Below are 18,276 nucleotides of genomic sequence, written 5' to 3' on the forward strand. Positions count from 1 at the left end.
GGAAATTCAGATAGAGCATATTATAGGGGAGGTGCTGCCCGATTTCCGTTAACTCCTTAACTAGTTAAGGAACTAGTCGAGAAGGTGAGCGAGGAAATGAATCTTGTGAGTACTCGTAGGTAATATAAGATGCTAGAAAATTCTAAGGTGGTTGATATTCGTATTTATTCCATTTTAAATAGGTTTGGAGGACGACGAGAACGTGATTAAGAGAAGTTCGTAAAAGGTATGTAAAGCTATTCCTTCCTTTGGCATGTTTTGGTATAAATATGTAAAGCCTATATGTTCTTTCTTTTGGACATTTCTTAGATCTAAGTGACAAGTGATGTGTGTATGAAGCTTGGGGTAACTCTATTCATGAGCTCTGAACATGATTCATAATTCATAATTCGTGTCCACTGTTGAATGTTAAGAATCTTAAAGTAGTTAAGCTTCCATTCCTAAAGTCTTCTATATGCTAAGAAGTAGTGTATGTAAAGTTATTCTTCCTCTCTTTTGGTGCGACTTAGATATAAGTATTGTGTATATGAAGTTTGAATTTATTATACTTTTAAAACTCTGAGTGTGAGTTAAGGCTTTTGGTCACTTCCTACTGTTTAGAACTCTTGTAACAAGTTGAGTCATTACTTTTTAAAGTCTTCCATGTGATAGGAAATGGTACATGTAATGGTTGTCTTTTCCTACTTCTAGAAAGACTGGATGAAGGTGCTATAGGACATTGATTTGGATATAGCCCCATTTATAGATTCTGGATGTAACTCATGACTTGTACATACTCTTGAATGATAAGGGCGTTGAAGTAGTTGAACTACGACGCTTGAGCCTCCTATGGGTTGAATAGTGTTGGGATGTGTAAGCTCCTATACCTAGGGGCTCTTGAACATGCTTTATCATGATATCTAAGGGATGTTTGATATGTTACAGAGTTTTGCGTGCACGTATATGCATTATGATATATATATGGATCCGGCCGAACGTACCTCGGCATATTTTGCTATGTAAGGATCGGGTCATATGTTCCACGATAGGTTAGGCATTATACGGATCGGGCCGTCGTACCTCAGCATTATTATGCATTATACAGATCGGGTCATCATACCTTGGTATCATCATGTAATATATCGATCGGGCCGTCGTACCTTGGCATTATCATTTAATATATGGATCAGGACATCGTTCCTCGGCATGTGCTTTCTATATACATGGATCGGGTTGTACATCCCACAGTGTTAATAATATGCATATGCCTATCATGATAAATGATGTGTTTGTAACTCCGAGTCCTCGAGCGGTCCGGATAAGGTATGTGATAATGGGATACATGACTTTATTTTATGAGATGCAGGTACAATACCCTATACAATGCTTATATTCTTAGTACATGTATCGTACTGATCCCCTTTCTTTGGGGGGATGCATTTCATGTCCGTAGGTATAGATATTCATTTTGGAGATCTGCGAGCCTAGGATTTCCGCTCAGCTATGTTGGAAGTGCTCCACTATTTCGAAGCCTAGCTTTTAGGTACTGGTCCTGTGATGTATATATTTGTTTATGCAGGGGTATGGCGGGGGCCCTCTCCCGCCATATGTTGTTGTTCCTATTCTTAGAGGTCTGTAGACATATGTGTGTGGGTTGTTTAGGAGTTTATTTCGGTTATGCCTATGCTATATGTTATAAAAGATATTATGTTGTGGCAGCCTTGTCGGTTAGCTTTCCCTTTAATGACATGATGCAAATTAAAGAGGCTACACGTGTATAAATATTTTACCACCCACTGGGTTCATGTGTTTGGTTCCTACATCTAGGAGGCTATATGAACATTAAAAAGTTTTAATCCATTGAGGTTTTTGTCAGCAGTATCACATTATACATAGTCCAATTTGACTATAGTCGACAGATAGGTACACGGGGGTTGAGGTCGGACCCCAATCGCGGCCCAAGGGGTTGGGTCGTGACAACCACTTACTACTTATTGAGTTTTCTTATAATAAAAGCTTTCACTAGAGCTTTCGAATGGCTCTATATAAGGCTTTTTATGGGAAGATATGTATCGCCAATTGGTTTGTTTGAGGTTGGTGAAGTTGAATTGATAGAGATAAATTTGGTTCATCAAGCCATAGAGAAAGTGAAAATTAGTCCATAGAGGTTGTCGCACAAAGTCATCTAAAATCTTACACTAATGTAAAAAGGAGATACTTGGAGTTTAAGGTAAATTATTGGGTATATCTGAAAGATTTGCCCATGAAAGTTTTCATGGAATTTAGGAAGAAAGGGAAGTTGAGTCCCTAATACATTGGTCCTTACAATATTACAAAGAAAGTTGGCAATATTGCCAATGAGTTAGAGGTTTCATTAGAGTTATATATCGTTCATCCAGTGTTTCATATCTCCATGCATAAGAAATGCTTGGGAGATCCTTCACTGAATGTTCTTGCTGAAAACATTGGAGTGAAATATAGCTTGTCTTATGAGAAATATCATGTCCAAATTCTTCATCATCAACTTCATAAATTGAGTACCAAAAAGGTCGCTTTAGTCAAGCTATTATGGTGAAATCAATTTTTTCAAGAGACTACATAGAAAGTTGAGGAGGATATGAAAGCCAAGCACCTATATTTATTTGTTCCTCCTAGTGTCAATATTGAAGGTAATATTCCTATTACCCATTACTTTCTTTGAGTTAGAACCTTCTTTAGTTTGAGTAATTGAGTAATAATTCTTGAGTTTGATTCTTTTAGTACTTGTATTGTCCTCGTGCCTTATATTTTAGTCATCATTCCAGGATGGATGTTTGAAAGGGGGGGATATTATAATGCCCTATACTATTCTAGCCTTGGCCAAGTTTGAAAACAAAGAGAAAACATAAGAAAAAGTAAAAAAAGTAGACTGACTGGTGTCCACGAGTGGTACCTACAATCTGTAGGTGTCACGCCCAAACACACGGGGCATAAATGGAACCTATTATGAAAACATAGGCCAAAGCCAACCCTGCTGAACCGCTTGCTAATGGTGTGTGGTAGGCACACAGTCAAAAAAAAAACAAGTATATCTCAGCTTAAAAATAAGCCCTCAGCTGGCAATGCCTCTATCAACAGCTCTATAGAGAAAACTGTTATTTCCAACAGTTTATATAAGGCAATAACCAACTAGCACACAAGCCTGTTTAGGACATCGAGTCCACCATGATATCTACATAAAAGCTGAAAATAGGTGTATATCAAAACTTTGTCTCAAAAAACTAGCAAATTACAACCAACCAACACACAAAGACAACATGGCCAATAACGTGGCTATACAACCTAAAACAATAGTCTAAAAGCATCTATAAATACCATACTTGGATGGAACAAGGCCCCGACTTGCCCAAAATCTATAAACAACAAAAAGGAGTAACCTCTAAGACTCTGGCAACCCCTTGGAGAGAAAAGTCAACCAATAGGTTGATAGGTAGCTACGCTGCTAGACAAGTCTGTTTGGTCATCGCTTAGGACCTACATGGATAAATTCATCATCCCTAGTTAATGGGATATCAATACGAGGTAATGTATAAAGTATGTAAGGAAATGAAAAGCTGAAACTGAAGTATAAGTACTGAACAAAAATTGAAGGCGTGAACCACAAGCACAAACACTTATCTTCCTATAACAAGGCAATGTAAACACATAACAAGTAATAACCTGAGCTGGCCCCCATAAGCCCGGTAGGAACAAATAACACACAATCACTATATGTTTTAACGATCATAGACAATCTTCATAACATTTGACTAAGTTCGTCCTCGTACCCTACATCTTAATACAGTCAAGTTAAGAGTTGAGTTTGAGTTTCGATTCAGATAAAGTGAATTCTTGAGCATCTATATAATTCCTTATTGAATTCTAGTATACATATTTGATTATACTTCGATGAGATGAGTTTTTTTTTGTATTTGTAGATTCATGTTTGCATTCACATGAATGTTAGTTGAGTTTTGCATTTAATATTTTATGCATTGTTGAAGTAAAGAAAGATTATTTACATCGTTTAATCAAGAAAGAATTTGAGCATGAGTTAAGTTAAGTTGAAGATGCATCTTAATTTCTATTATAAGCATGAGTATTATGAGTATAAATGAGTTGAGTTTTAATACACTTAAACAACTATTTTGAGATTGAGTTGAGAAGTTAAAATATGCTTTTAAATGCATTATTGAGATAAGCTTTTACCTATATTAAAGAGAAGAGACAAGTTAAGTAAAATTGAGTTTGAGCTAAGTACAAAAGAGACTAACAGACTAATTGAGTAAATACACTCACATAAAGAGATAAGTAGAGTAAAGATGTTTTGAGAGTAGTATTCAGCACTGATTTGGGTATGAGTTTAGATAATTTCAACCCTATAACCTACGCCACCTGCATCGATAAGATTGTACCATTCATTTGGGTGACTCCTCATAGTCCCTAAAGAGGACTTTTAGATGGATCGATAGTTTAGTTATTGTCCTATACCCTGTAAACATATAGGATGCATATGGAAGCATAGGCAGAACATTGTATCATCACAAGACTCTTAGTGAAGGTGTTTGGTTAGAGAAACTCCCCAAAAAGTAAAGCATTATATTTATATATATTGAGTTGCATTTACTATTTCATATCTTTTAAACAATTGCTTTTCTTATATTGCATGTTTTATTGAGTTTAGTTATTTTTGAGTTAAGTATCATGAGTAAGTTTCCTTTCAGCTAGTTTACATATCATACATTTCATGTATTTATGTCATTTGGTGTTGTATCTTTTATGATACAGACACAGGTGATAGTGATCCTCAATAGACACATCGTTGAAGATCATATTTCTACTTAGCTTTGGTGAGACCGCTTTGCATTCAGAGGAGCTTTCGAGTCCTAGTTTAGTCTTTACTTTTTTAGTTATTTATTTATTAGTTTTGAGGTAGTCATGGGCTAATCCTAGTACCCACTTCAAATTCAGTCTTAGAGGCTTTTATAGACTAGTAAAAAAGGTTTTAGTTTATTATTTTAAGTATGTTTTAAAGGTATAGAGTTAGGTCTCATGTTTATATATTTGAGCTTAAGTTTTAAATTAGATATTGTGAAGTTTATTTTTCCCATTTGAGTATTATTTTCATGAGTAAGTCTTCTGCTTAGTAAACCAGCCAGGCCAAGGGTTCACTTGAGAACCAACAACAGTTTCTGAGTGCCAATAATGCCTAGGATGTAGACTCAGAGCATGATAAACTTGGTATTAGAGCACAGAGTTCAAGAATCATAGGGTGTATATGAAGCCGAGTCTAGTAAAGTACTTCTAATCGATGTAAAACACATGACAACTATAATAGGGAGGCTATAGGACTTTAAGGGAATTATTTCACTTTTTTTAAACTCTAGTTCATGCTATAGAGTTTAACTCTATGAAATGTTAAGATTTTAGGTCATGCCTTCCAAAAGAATCTTAATTCAGAGGAACATCACTGAGAATAAGATTCCATAACCATTCAGAATGTAGACCTAGAACCGAGCTTGAGTAGCTGTGAATGAGGTAGAGGATGGGACCCAAGAGGTTACATGGACTCCTCAGCCTATAGTGACTTCTAAGGCTGTATTTAGGAAAGATATCTCTATGCTCACCCAGTTGATGGTGCACAATCTGGTCGCCAAAATACTCTTGTTCTGAGCTCTAGTTCTCAAGAATTACCTACTGCCAACAGAGTCCAAGATTTCTTGAGGATGAACCCACCAATCTTTATTAGATCTAGGGTTAAGGAAGATCCTCAAAACTTTATTAATAAAATATAGAAGATCCTTACGGCAATGCATGCCATAGAGATAGAAGGAGTTGATCCTGTCACCTATCTACTGAAATATGTTGCTAATGTCTAGTACAACCACTGGGAGGAAAGCAGAGGTAGGGATGTTGAGCCTGAAGTCTGGAATGAGTTTGAAAATGTATTCCTAGACCACTACTTTCTGTGAGAGCTTAGGGAGGCAAAGGTAAATGAGTTCGTGAACCTGAAGCAGGAGGGGATGACTGTTAAGGAGTATAGTTTGAAGTTCATTTAGGTTTTAAGATATGCTTCGGAGATGTTTTTATGTGAGAGCCAAAATGAGAAAGTTTGTTTCAGGTTTTGGTAGACACGTAACGAAGTAGTATAAGGCAACTTTGTTGATATATGATATGGACACCTCTAGGCTCATTGTTTAAACTCAACAAGTTGAGGGGAATAAGAAAAAGGACAAAGATGAGCACCAAAGTAAGAAAACCAAATCCAAAGGCAATGAGAGCAACCATTAGAAGCATACAAATGGCAATCGGTCTTTCTTTCGGAAGAGGTCTTCTAGTTATACACCATCTTTAGTGAGTACACGTACAACCAACAATAGGAATGACTAGAGGTGTTGAGGTAACTAGAATAGAAAATATCAAGCCTCTCAGTACCAGGGCAGTATGGTCAAGCGTTCTTTGTGCAAGCCTCATTATATAAGTGTAAGAGGCCTTATTCAGCAGAGTGTCTTATCGTCACTAATGGTTGTTAAAATTGTGGGCAAATTGGTCACTTTCTAAAAGATTATCCCAAGTGGAACCAAGGTAATGAGGGAAACGTAATCCAATCAACTTCGACAGCTCAGCCAAAAAGAGGTAATTAGAGAGGTGATATTTCAGCAGCAGGTGAGGTCCAAACCGTATGTATGCTATGGCTAATCGGCATGACCAAGAAAACTTCCCAGATGTTATCATCGATATACTTTGAGTCTTTTCTCATGATATTTATGAATTACTTGGTCTAGGTGCTACTATGTCTTTTATGACTCCTGATGTAGCTGTTGAGTTTGGAATCATTCTTGAATGACTCTTAAAACTATTCAGTGTTTCTGGTTAATTTAGTGAGTCTATTCTAGATAAAATAAAAGTCTAAAGTAGTTGTATAGTCTCTATATATCATAAAGATACTTTTGAAGACTTAGTCGATTCGACATGGTTGACTTCGATATCATTCTTCGCATTTACTAGCTTTATGCTTGTTATGCGTCAGCTGATTATAGAACCTAAGTAGCTAAGTTTCAATTTCTGAATGAATCAATCATTGAGTAGAAGGGTAGCCCAGCATTTCCTAAGGGTCGATTCATTTCATACCTTAAGGCCAAAAAGTTAGACTCCAAAGGGTTGCATCTGCCATATTGTCTGAGTTAGAGATGATAGTGTGGAAACACCACCCCTTTAATCAATTGTTATAGTGAATGAGTTTCCTGAAGTGTTTCCTGAGTATTTTCCTAGAGTCCTTCCCAATAAGGAGATAGACTTCGAGATAGATGTTTTTTATAATACTCAACCTATCTCTATTTTGCCATATGTAATGGATCATGCAGAGTTAAAAGAGTAGTTGAAGGATCTTCCTGATAAGGGATTCATAAGGATGAGTGTCTCACCTTATGAGGAGCTCATTTACTGTTTATGCAAAATAAAGATGGCTTTTTGAGGATGTGTATTGTCCACCGTCAGTCGAACAAAGTTACCATAAAGAATAATTATCCTCTTTCGAGAATAGATGACTTTTTTGACCAACTTTAAGGTGCCACTTGTTTCTCCATAATAGACCTCAGGTCAGGCTGTCATTAGTTAATGGTGAGAGAAATGGTAATCAAAGACATCCTTTAGAACCAGGTATGGTCATTATGAATTCCTATTTATGTCCTTCGGTTTGACTAACACTTCAACAATATTTATGAGTCTCATGAATAAAGTGTTCCAATAGTACTTGAACATGTTTGTTATCGTGTTTAGCGATGACATTCTAATCTATTTGATAAGTGAGGAGGAGCATGCTAACTATCTCAAGATTGTTCTCCAAACTTTTAAGGGCCAAGAATTGTATACTAATTTCTCAAAGTGTGTGTTCTGGCTTGCATTTGTGGCATTCTTAGGCCCATATTATTTCTGGTGATGGTATTTGAGTTGATTCACAGAAAATAGAGGTAGCAAAGAATTGGCCTAGACCCACATCTCCAACAGACATATGAAGTTTCTTTGGTTTTGTTGGTTATTATAGAAAGTTTGTTAAAGGGATTTCATCCATATCATCACCATGCACAAAGTTGACTTAGAAGAAGACTATATTTTAATGGTCCTATGCTTGTGAGAAATATTTCCAAAAGCTGAAAGAAAGATTTACTACTACTACGGTGTTGTCCCTACCCGAGGGAACATATGGTTTTGTCATTTATTATGATCCATCCAGGGTTAGGTTGGGTTGTGTTTTGATGCAGAAAGGCAAAGTTGTAGTTTATACTTCCAAACAACTTAAGGTTCACGAGAGGAACTATCCAACTCATGATCTAGAGTTTATAACAGTAGTATTTTCTCCCAAGATCTGGTGTCATCATCTTTATGGTGTACATGTAGATGTGTTCATCGATTAGAAGGTCATTCAATATGTATTTAGTCAGAAAGATCTTAACATGAGGCAGAGGAGATGGAGTGAATTGCTCAAGGACTACGACGTGAGTGTTGTCTACGAACTAAGTAATGCTAATGTTGTTGTTGATGCTCTTAACAGATTATCCATGTGGAATACTACCCATGTTAAGGAGGAAAAGAAAGAGTTGGACAAACAAGTGCATCTTGTGGACTATAATTTAGAGAGGGGTTATTATTTAGAATGGGTGCGAGTCTTCACTAGTTTTTGAAATGAAATAAAGGCAAGACAAACCATATTTTATTTCTACTAAAGGAATATGTTCATAAGAAGAAAGTAATGGCATTTTCCAAAGGGGAAGATGGATTATTGAGGTATCAAGGTAAATTATGCACTCCAAATGTTGATGGTCACTGAGACAAAATAATGGCAGAGGCCCAGAGCTCTAGATATTCAATCCATCCTGGCTCTACAAAGATGTACCATAACGTCAGAGAAGTCTAATGGTTGAATGGTATAAAGAGAGAGATATAGCTGAGTTTGTGTCTAAGTTCCCGAATAGCCAGCAAATCAAGTTGAGAATCTAAGGCCTTATGGTGTAGCTTAGAATAAAGAATTATCAAAGTGGAAGTCGGAGATGATCAATATGGATTTTGTCACAGGTTTACCTCAGCCTTGTAGATAGCATGATTTGATTTGGGTTATTGTTAATAAGATGACCAAATTAGCCGACTTCTTACCCATTAAGACTATGAATTCAACCCAAGATTATGCAAGGTTGTACATTACAGAGATAGTCAGATTAGATGGATTTCCCTTTTCTATCACATCAGACATAGGTACTCAATTCATTGCACAATTTTTGTAGTCAATTCAGAAAGGTTTAGGTTCAAAGGGGAACCTAAGTATCATTGTCCATCCTTAGATAGATGGTCAGGAAGAGCTCACTATTCAAACTCTTCAGGATATGCTGAGAGAATTTGTTATCGACTTCAAAGGTAATTGGGATGATCACTTGCATCTTATTGAGTTTACATAAAATAATAGTTTTTATTCGAGCATTCATATAGCTCTTTATGAGGCTCTTTATAGGAGGATATATAGATCGCCAATTGGCTAGTTTGAAGTTAGTGAAGCTGATTTGATAGGGTCAATCTAAGTTCATCAAGTTATGGATAAGGTGAAAATTATCTAAATGAGGTTGAAGACTTTACAAAGTCATTAGAAATCATACACTAATATAAGGCGAAGAGACTTGGAGTTCAAGGTAAATGATGGGTGTATCTAAAAGTTTTGCCCATGAAAGGTGTTATGAGATTTTGGAAGAAAGGGAAGTTGCCAATGTCACTTATGAATTAGAGATTCCACCAAAGTTAGATATCGTTCATCCAGTGTTACATATTTTCATGCTTAAGAAATGCTTGGGAGATTCTTCACTCATTGTTCCTAGAGAAAACATTCTAGTGCAATGATAGTTTTTCCTATGAGAAGATTCCTGTCCAAATTCTTGATCGTCAAATTCAAAAATTAAGGACCAAAAAGGTCACTTCAGTCATAGTATTGTGGAGAAATCAATTTGTTGAGAAAGACACATGGAAGTCAAGGAGGACATAAATGCCAAGTACCTCTATATATTCATTCCAACTAGTATTGATGTTAAAGGTAATATTTTTATTCCTATATTTGAGTTAATACCTTCTTAAGCTCTGAGTAATTAAATGAGATATTCCCGAGTTAGAATTTGATTTCTTGCATTTTATTCATGCCCTAAGAAAAATCCTTAGCTTGGTCATCATTCGAGGAAGAATGATCCCAAGGGGTAGATATTGTAACATCCTATATTTAGTAGGGTCTTATATTTATATATTTGAGCTAAGTTTTAAACTGGATATTATGAAGTTTATTTACATTTATTGTGCCTATTTGAGTATGATTTTCATCAGTAAGTCTTCCACTTAGTGAGTCAACCAGGCCAAGGGCTTGCTTAGGAACCAACAACGGATTCTACTAGCCGGCCATGCCTAGGGTATAAACTCGGGGCTTGAAAAACTTTGTATTAAATCCCAAAGTTCAAGATTCCTAGGGGGTCTATGAAGTTGAGTCTAGTAGATTTCTACTTATTAGTGTGAAGTGCGCCAGATCTATAATAAAGAGGCTACAGGACTTTTAGGAAATTGTTTCACTTCTTTCATACTCCAGTTTGTTCTATAGAGTTTAACTCTATGAAATCTTCTTCTAATTCATGCATTTAATTATTTTAGATCATGCCTTCAAAAAAAACTTGAGTTATAGAAACATCGCATAGAATAAGATTCATAACCATTAGAAATGCAGACCCAAAATCGAGCCAAATATCTGAGAATGAGGTTGAGGATGGGACTCAGGAGGTTCCACACACTGCTCAGCCTATAATGAATTCTGAGGGTGAATTTAGGAGAGCTATCTTTGTGCTCACCCAGTTGTTGTCTACACAGTCTGGTTGCCAGAATTTTCTTGTTCCAAGCTCTAGCTCCCAAGAGATATCTGCTAATAATAGAATTCTAGATTTCCTGAGTATGAACCTAACAGTCTTTACCGGAACCAGAGTTGAGGAAGATCCTCAAAACTTTATCGATGACATATGGAAGATCCTAAAGGTAATGCATGCCACTAAGATAGAGGGAGTTGAACTTATCTCCAATAAGTTGAAGGATGTTGCTAATGTCTGGTACAACCAGTGAGAGGAAATTAGAGGTGAGGATGTTAAGCCTGAAGTCTAAGATAAGTTTGAAAATGTATTTCCAGACCACTTCATTCTATGAAAGTTGAGGAAGGAAAAGGTAGAAGAGTTCAAAAAAACTGAAGTAAAAGGGGATGACTGTTAAGGAGTATGGTCTAAAGTTCATTCAGTTGTCCAAACATGCTCCAGAGATAGTTCCCAATGCGACAACCAAAATAAGAAAGTTTGTTTCAGGTTTGAAGAAAAGTAAAGAAGGAGTGTTGGGCAGCTTTGTTGATCTCATATATGGACTCCTCCAGGCTTATGGTGTACGCTCAACAAGTTGAGAAGAATAAGAAGGATATAGAGAAGCACCAAAATAAGAAAAATAAATTCAAAGGCAATAATAATAACCATCAGAATAGTAGAAATGGAAATCTCTCCTTCTTTTAGAAGAAGTATTTTAGTTATACACCATCTTAAGAGAGTGCATCTGCAACGAATAATAGGAATTACCAGAGGTATCAAGGTAATAAGAATTTCAGATCTCAAGTCTACCAATGCTCTGCCTGTGGCAAAATATTATCTTCCCAGGATTATGGGGGCTTCAAAGTCTACCTCTTAGTCTAAGATGACAAAATACACAAGGAATATAAACCCGTCAACTCTCATCAACATATCACAAAGGATCCCTACAGTCTTCTTCATCGATCTGTTAGTCATCAACAATCTCATTGTAGTCAGTTTGGGGGCTCCCAATCCCAACTATCTATACATCACAAGTGACAACAAGTTAATACTCATTTTAAGTCACATATAGCCTGACAAAATTAAATGTACCAAAAGCTCATGGGATAGTAAATGTTCTTGGATCCCCTTTTTTTCAAGAAATGACCTTGTAGCGATATCGCTACAGTGGTGTAAGTTTTCAGCGAGCTTGAAGGTGATATCCCTCTTCTTAATAACTAGGACTTTCATGAACTTTGCATAACCCGACATTTTCTCCAATGCTTCTACCATAGAAATGTTCATAGATAGCTCTTTTAGCATGGTGATGAATTTTAAGCATTTTTCATCCTTAGCCTTATATTTCAACCTATAAGGAAATAGAAGAGGTGATATGTGACTCGGTGGCAATGGTTGTGTTACCTCTACTTCGATTGGATTTTTACCTTTTTCCTTTTCTATCGTCTATGTTTCTATTGCAATCTTTTTAACCTCGTCATCATCATCAACTAACACTTCCTCATATGACCCATTTTTTTCCTACTCATTGACATCGGATGTAACATCCTTATCCTGCTTAATACATGTAGGTGATTGTCCCTGAATCATCTTACCAATTTTTGTTGTCATTACCATGCATGGCCTGTGTTTGTTTAGATTTTGTATAGTATCACTAGAAAGTGTGCCGTTCTTTCTTTGATTGAATACCATAGATAACGAAACCATCTGGCGTTTTATCGGTTTGATAGCAGTGGATTGTGAATCTACCAATTGACCCATATTAGACATATCTACCTTGAATTCTTTGACACTGTTGACTTTACCTTTTTTAAGACATGTGTCATCATGTCTTTTAGATTTGAGTTTCAAGAACCAATGCTGCTCAATATCTATTCCTAGGGGGCACATACAGACATATGAAGATATTCTTAAAGGTTTGTTTTCCTAGATAGTTTCCTTGGTCATGATTACTAGCTCTGCCATAATAGTCATCCTTCTGAAAATTCTGACCTTGATTTCTAGAATTGTAATTTTGGAAACACCCCTAGTTGTTCAAATACTTGGCTTCCTCATTAAAATCTATCTATGGATCATCATACCTATTAGCACCCTAATTGTATTTACCTTCTCGGTACCACCGGATAGGAATCACTTAGTTAGTAAATCTATATGGGTTTTGCTGTGAGCTATATCCTAATCACACTACTCTTCTTTCCTTCTTTTATCAACTGAAAACTCGAATGTAAAGCCATACCTCCAACCTTAGAATCTCTGGTGTGTCAAGCTCTACTAGTCATTGAAACCTAATCCAAGATTATTGATGCATCCGTGAAGGTTTTAGATATGAGAGATCCACCTCAAGCTTGATTAACTCTCGGATTAGTCATAAAGTTGCATTATCTATAGAATCTCTCTATCAGATGATTATTTATGAGAATATGGTGTGGGGACTTTTTTAGGTTCTAGCTAAATCTTTTCCAAGAGTCATGTAGAGCTTCATGATGGAGACATTTGTGTGCATTAATCTCATCTTTGATTTGTAACTTCTTAGGTAGTGGAAAGAAGTGTTTTATAAATTCTTCCTTTAAGTGTCGCCAGTTTGTGATTAAGTTATACAGGAGTTCACTTAGATACTTGATTGTCTTCTCACATAGAGACAATGGAAATCATCGCTAGAAAATTGTAGTTTAGATAATCCCAGAGATGTCACAACTTCTACATGTGGTAATGAAGTTCATCAAATATTGAGGTGCCTTCCCTCCTGCTGTTTCTGTAAATAGTCCTTTTAAATTCAAGAGCTGAAGAATGGTACTAGTGATGGTGAACTTCACGCATGGTGGTTATGGAGGCAGAACTATCGCCTAGTGGATCCAACTCCATTCTTATCTGAATCATCATCCTCTAGAGAGAAATCCATGGTCCTCTGTTGCGCTCTACCTCATTGCATGGGTGGATTATACAATGGTGGATCATCCACATCTTCCTCATCATCCCTAAGATTATCATTATTATGATGATTGCCTTTGGCTTGAGCTTCCATAATCTCTCTCAACCTTTGTGCCTCACGCACTTGTGTATTCATCTTTTGAATTGATTTTTATTGCTCAGTATCATAAGGAAGCAAGTTCACCCTTACTTCAGGTATTTGGCATGCACTAACATGTACCCTGTATGAATAAAAACAAGAAACAAAAGTAAAACTAGGAAATAAGACTACAAACTAAACTAAATACTATTATAGTATTTCAAAATCGTATTCCTCAACAATGGTGTAAAAATTTTATACGTCTAAACTTACACTTTAATTTGGAAGTATAGAGCAGTCACTATCAAATATAGAACCTAACTAGACTGGGTTGAACCCATAGGGAATGTGGAGGAAATAAATCTACTAATAAACATGCATAAAGTACTTGAGGGATTTTATTATTTTGATAATAAAAAGTTCAAAGCTTAAGGTTGTTAATAATGTGAGATGGTAACTAGTATTGTGTTCCCCATGTCTTATAACTCAGTACTCATTAGGTATAGGAGATATTGTATCAGAGTGTCGCATCCAAAATCTAGCAAGTTATGTACACTTAAATGCCTCTCGACCTTGTTAAATGTATTTCACTCATCTTCTTTCGATCTTAGAGTGTGTTTCCAACTAACCCTTGCTTTTGATCTCACAAAACTATCCCCTCTTAGGATTAAGTTTTAGATGAAGGTTATGCTTTGAATTTCTATTGTAGTTATCATTCCCTGGTCACTAGCCTTCTCTCAAGCTAGTATTGAATAGAGGTGAGGTTTAATACGTGCACTCATTAAAAGGAAAACAAGATGAAGAAAACTACAATGCCATGCTAAACACTTACAAAAAATCACCTATTTGTTTGGCTTCTTTGTTATTGAGTCATGGTTCCCACAACCCTAGTTATGGAGTTTAGTTACTCAGAATCCTAAAAGATGAATCAAGAATTAATTTTGAATTCATAAAACAAGACTTATATTTATAGAAAAGTAAAACTCTAATTGCTAGATGAGAAACAAATCAAGAACAAACACGAAACTAGATTGCATGTTTGAGTTATTGAAAGTCACCAAAAGTATACTTCACAATGTTCACCAAGAATATAAGAAATTTGGTTATTTATAGAAGTTCAAAACCTAATCCTAAACAACCTATGAAAACATAGTTGGCACATGTCACGAAACCACTTCAAGAGCCTGGTATTATTATCTCTTTGTGGTATGCAGTCGTGGTCCTCTCTTTACAAAATTTAATGCCTGTATGTCTTCTTGACGGCCATCTTTCATGGCCCATTCAGGATACCACGGTTAATGAATTGGATCATTGAAATTCACTTGAACTCTTTCTTTGTAGTATTTCTGTCTTTTCATCGGCAGCATCAATGACTTGTGGGGCTTTAAACGATGCCTTATTAGGCTCGTGAAGTTCTCCTTGGCCATTTCCCTAATCTATTTTAAACTCACCATTTACGGACACTCTGTCGGCTCATATAACCATGCACGTTCTGTGAAGGGTGTTGTGGGGGTTCACTTCACAAACTATCTTCCATACAGAACTCAACAACCCTTTTCACGAATTATTCCCATGGGGATTTCATAGTGCCACAACTCTTTAAATCTCATCTGAACCCATACCTAGCAAACTTCACAGTAGAAACCTATCAATTATTACTAAAACCATGTGCGGCTTTAATTTCCTACATAAAAAATAATACACACATCATATCTACAAAAATTTTATTGTAAAGCATATTAATTTACCATTTTCAGCATCATAAGTATAGTAATTATACGACACATCAGTTAATGGCCAAACAAATTTTATTTCCTACAAACTCGTTAGGAGTTAGAGGATTTGCCATATGTGGTGACTGGTATGTTGAAAGTCTATGAGTTTGATGTTTATGTATTGTTAGACAAGGGTTCTATTCTATCATTTATTAATCGATATTTTGCTATGAGATTTGTTGTTAGTCCCAAGATCTTGTTACAACCTTTTTATCTATACTCTTGTTGGTGATTCAGTTTTGGCTAAAAGAGTCTATACAAACTGTCTTGTCCAGTTTTTTTAGAAAATCATTTTAGTTGATCTTATAGAGCTTGATATGACCGATTTTGATGAAATCCTTAGTATGGATTGGCTTTGTGCATGTTATACTTAAATGTATTGTAGAACATGTGTTGTTAAGTTTTAGTTTCCTAATAAATGAGCCCTAGAATTGATAGGTAGTAGTTCTGTATTTAAGGGCCAGTTCATCTCGTGCCTTCAAACATAAAAATAATTTCTAAGTGTTGCATTTATCATCTAGTATGGGTTAGGAATACAAATTTTGAAGTCCCTACTCTTTAGTCAGTTTCATTTGTGAACGAGTTTCGGAAAGTGTTTCCCAATGATCTTTCTGGTATTTCTCCCAAAAAGGAGATAGACATCGGTGTTGATATTCTCCCTAGTACTCAACTTATCTCTATTTTTTACTAAATGGATCCAACAAAACTAGAAGATTTATAGGATCAAGAGTTGTTGGATAAGAGTTTTATTAGGTAAAGTATCTCTCCATGGGGTGCTTCAATTCTCTTTGTTAGGAAGAGGGACGGTTCTCTTCACATATGTATTGATTACTAAAAATTGACCAAGTTCATGATTAATAATAAATATCCCATCCTAAGAATTTATGACTTATTCGATCAACTTCAAGGTACAAGTTACTCTTCAAAGATTGATCCTCGATCGGGCTATCATCCACTTTGAATAAGAGAATGTGGAATTTCAAAGACGGATTTTTGAACTCAGTAAGTTAACTTTGAATTTATGGTTATGTCTATTGGACTAACAAAAAATTCTACAACTTTTATTGATTTGACGAACATGATGTTCAAACAATATTTAGATTTATTCGTTATTATGTTCGTTGATGATATTTTGATCTATTCTCAAAGTAAGGATGATCATGCCGGTCATTGAGGATTGTCTTGCATATTCTCAAGCATCATCAAATGTTGGATACGTTTAGGAAGTGTGAGTTTTGTTTGAGGTCAGTTGCTTTTCTAGACCATATTTTTTCTAGTGAAGGTATTATTGTGGATCCAACTAAAATAGAAGTGCTAAAGAATTGTCCTACACCATTATCTCTTTCCAATATTCAAAGTTTCTTTGGGCTTAGCAGGTTATTTTAGATGATTTATGGAAGGAATATCTTCCATTACTTTGCCGTTTACTACTTTGACAAAAAAATAAGGTTAAATTCCAATGGCCCAAGACATGTGAGAAAAGCTTCCAAAAGTTGAAAGATAGATTTTCTTCCATTCATGTGTTGACTTTACTAGATGAGTCTGATAGGTTTGTTGTATATTATGATGCTTCAAGGATTGGTATATGTTGTGTTTTTATTCAAAATGGTGAGGTCATAACTTATGCTTTTAGGCAACTTAAAGTGCGAGAGGAACTATCTGACTCATGACTTGGAGTTACCAGCAGTTGTATTTGGTTTTATGATTTAGAGACACTATTTTTATGATGTCTATGTTGATGTATTCACCAACCATAAAAGCCTTAATATGTGTTGAACCAAAAGGACTTGAACCTTTGACAAAGAATGTGGCTTAAGTTGTTGAAAGATTATAATATCAATGTGTTGTACCATACAAGTGATAACATTGTTGTTGATGATCTTAGTAGGTTATAGATGAATAGTGTTTCCCATGTTAAGGATGAAAAGAAGGATTTCATTGGTGATGTTCATAGGTTAGCTCATTTGGGTGTTCGCTGGTTGATTAGGAGGATGGGTTTTTTTGACAAAATGATTCCAAATCATCTCTTGCAGCGGGTGTGAAAACAAAGCAAGATAATGATCCAATTTTGGTTGAGTTGAAGAAAGCAGTTACTGAAAATGCCATTGAACCCTATAATATGATTAGATATCAAGTCCATTGTATGATGATGATGTTGATGTCTTGAGAAAAATGATATTGTTTAAAGCTCATAGTTTGTGGTATTATATTCATTCGGGTTCCACAAAGATGTATCAAGATTTGAGGAAAGTATATTGGTGGAATGATATGAAGAAGGATATTGCAGAATTTGTGGCCAAATTTCCTAATAATAAACAAGTGGGGTTTAACATAAAAAATTGGGAGGTTTAGCTTATGATATAGATATTCATATTTGAAAGAAGGAATACTAGAATATGGACTTCATTACAGGCTAACCTCGTACCCATAGGGAATACGATTCGATTTGGGTGGTTGTTGATCGAATGACTAAGTCGGCATATTTTCTTCCGGTTAAGCCTTCCTATTCATTCGCGGATTATGCTAGACTTTATATTCGTGTGGTTGTTAAGATCCCTGGTGTTCTATTATCGATAATTTTTGAAAAAGGTATTCAATTTACATCTTAGTTCTGGAGGTCATTCGAAAAAGGTCTTGGTACTTT

The sequence above is a fragment of the Solanum dulcamara genome, chromosome 3 (assembly GCF_947179165.1).
Source record: "Solanum dulcamara chromosome 3, daSolDulc1.2, whole genome shotgun sequence".
Lineage (NCBI taxonomy): Eukaryota > Viridiplantae > Streptophyta > Magnoliopsida > Solanales > Solanaceae > Solanum > Solanum dulcamara.